Consider the following 3,056-nt stretch of genomic DNA (forward strand, 5'->3'; position numbering starts at 1 on the left):
TGTCATATGCCTAATGCAGGTTGTTAATGACTCTTCCTATAATAAAGTTTCTCGATTTGTTCACCATACAGATGGAATACATATTATGAAAAGCTAGAACCCTGATGTACATCTTTCCTGACTTTAGACCATGCAGCACTCCCTTTTTCTGTTCCAATCACACTGCCTTTTGCTCTATGTACAGAACCACATAAACACAACTAAGTGTTCTGGAAGTTCCGTAATTTTTTATTATCCACACAGTCAAATGCCTCTGTACAGTCAATTAAACAAGGTAAACAGGTTTCTTGTGTTCTCTTCTTTCAGCCAAGACACATCTGACATCAGCCGTGATATCCCTTGCTCCACAGTTTCTTCTGAATTCAGTTTAAATGTCTGTCAGTTCCTGGTAGATGTATTGCTGCAACCAATTTTGAATTATTTTCAACAAAACTTTGTGGTATTAATGAATACCTGCAATAGTTTTAACAACAAAACAAAAACATTACCAGACATTGTCAAAAAATTTCTGAGAGCCAAAATCAAATACACTGAGAACCACTGGCTTAAAGAAAGGACTATGTGAGTCTGAGTAATTTGCCGTGGAAGAAAGGTAAATGATGGAACAAGACTTCATGACGTTCAAATGTGAATTTAATCAAAGACATCTAAATAGAAAGTTCTTTTGGGAGTGGAGGGGGGACAGGACAATGCTGTTGTTGTTGTTAAGGGTAGTTGAGCCAGTTGCAATTCACAGTTACCCTACAAACCTTTGCAGGAGCAGAAAGTCTCATCTTTCTCTTCAAGAACATCTGGTGAGCTCAAACATTGACCTTGTGGCTCACAATCTAGTGCTTATCCTAGATTATGAAGTGGAATCTAGTGCTTAGCCACCACACTCCTAGGACAATGTTGTTGTTGTTAAGTGCTGTCAAGTCAGTTCTGACTCTTAGCGACACTGTATAAGGTTTCCAAGGAATAGCTGGTGGATTTGAACTGCTGGCCTTGTGTTTTGCAGTCCAGTGCTGATCCTATAATGGCACACTAGGGCAAAATTGTTGTTGTTGTTGTGAAGTGCCATCGAGTCAGTTCTGAGCCATAACGATCCTTTATAGGGTTTCCAAGGAGCTGCTGGTGAGCTTGAACCACCAACCTTATAGTTCAAACTGGCTTTCCAGTTCAGCATACTAACCCACAGTGCCACACCAAGATTAGGAGGGGAAATAAATCAGAAAATGAGTGTAGAGGCAAATTAGCTAACATTATTAGAGAAAAGTAAACAGAGAGATGTCAAGTGGAAATGAGAAGTTGGGATGGGTATATTATAATAGTCATTGTCAGGAGTAAGCAGGAAGTGAAGTAATTATCAAATGGTAAGGGTTTTTTTTTTTCAGAACACAAAGACTCCATCTATGCACAGAGAAATAAGTCAGAACAGGCAAATGACTCCTCCAGAAAATCTCAGCTTCTAGGAATGACAGCAGAAGAAGAAAATTTTGTTGTTCACCATGGATTGGAAATTAATGAAGTCATAAACCAGAAAATCAAAGGAGGGAATATTTCTGTGTTGGTGTCAAGAACACTAATTATAATGATTCACCAGAGAAGCTAAAGAGCTCAGGTAATAATATAAAAGCAGGGAAGATTTTCAGTGAGCAAAAACACGTTCTACAAGACTAATGAGAGAGTTGAATGGAAGTAGTCCTAAATCAGAATTTCAAAGCAAGGAATCTTCACCAGGTACAAGTGCAACAAAAAGCCCAAAGAAATTGTAAAAAGAGCCAGCTGACAAAACTATGGGGTCAACATATTGGAGAAGTCTTCAACATAGAAAATGAAATAACCACAGAATGGCAGGCAAAAAAGATTGGAAGAATACAGCAAGAGAACAGAAATAGAAGTGCTTGGTTTAAAAAAGAAAATTGTCCTTAAACACAAGGAACTTTTTAAACTTTGAAATTATGAGCTAGGTTAACGTTTTAAATTTTTTTAAAAAATTGTCATTTCTTTCTTTTTTTTTTTTTTTTAAAGGTTTTTATTGTGAATTGAGTGAAAGTTTACAGGGCAGATCATCAGTTTTACATTCAAGAAATCATACACCTTGTTTCATTACAATGATTATAATCTCCTCCATGCACTATCAGTTCACAGTGTTTCTCTCTATTCACTTTAGCATTTTCTTTTTAAAACAAAACAAAACCCACTCAGGCATATATAATAATTTACACATCTAAAGGGCACATTCTGCAAGTCTGCTCCTGGCCACCAGCTCTTAGTCCCTTTCTTCCCATGAATCTAGAGTCCTCAGCCACTCCCCCTCTCCATGACCCCATCTCTTACTACATCTCTGGTGTCACTGCTTCTCTGGATAAGTTCCCACGTTCTGCTTGTACTCTTCTCCCTTGATAGTCCTAGGATCCTCTGTTCCTGGACTGAAAATTAACCACTCCCCTGTTTTTGTTACAAAACTTCTGCCTTTACGATTGTGACAGTCACAATTGGTCATGATGACAATTAATCAATATTGAATCATACAAATCTTATCCCCATCTCTTTCACCAGACCCACCAAGGCAAGATGAAAATCATTCAGTGGAAACTCTTTCTCCCCTGACGCACTCTTAAACTATACTCCCTCTTGAAACGTTGTAAGCCAGTCACTTCGTGCCTTTATTGCCCCCTCATTTTAGGTAGCCAATGTCTAAATTGCCCATCCCTATCTACCATGTGGCAAGAGGAAATAGCATTGATATTTGATGTGAGGACTCCTTCCCTCTCTGTTGGTATTTAGAGTTACTACCGCCATGAATATAGGTCAGGTTCATCAAATTGTAGCAATTTACCTTTGTTTCCTTTATTAAAAACTTTTTTTTAAAAATGTTCTTTTAATCTTCTTCCAGTCAAGTTCTGATTATCAAGCCGTCGATGCTAGGTCAAATGGGTACTGTCTTCAAGTTTGGGTGTTCTTGTGTATCTCCTCTTACTTCATATCAGCTGGATGCTTCACTCTCAGCTCTAGCCCTCTGTGGCTATGTCCTTGTCCATGGGCTCAAGTGTCCCCAGGTCTCAACACACTTT

Source organism: Chrysochloris asiatica, unplaced genomic scaffold (assembly GCF_000296735.1).
Source record: "Chrysochloris asiatica unplaced genomic scaffold, ChrAsi1.0 scaffold00030, whole genome shotgun sequence".
In the NCBI taxonomy this organism is placed as follows: domain Eukaryota; kingdom Metazoa; phylum Chordata; class Mammalia; order Afrosoricida; family Chrysochloridae; genus Chrysochloris; species Chrysochloris asiatica.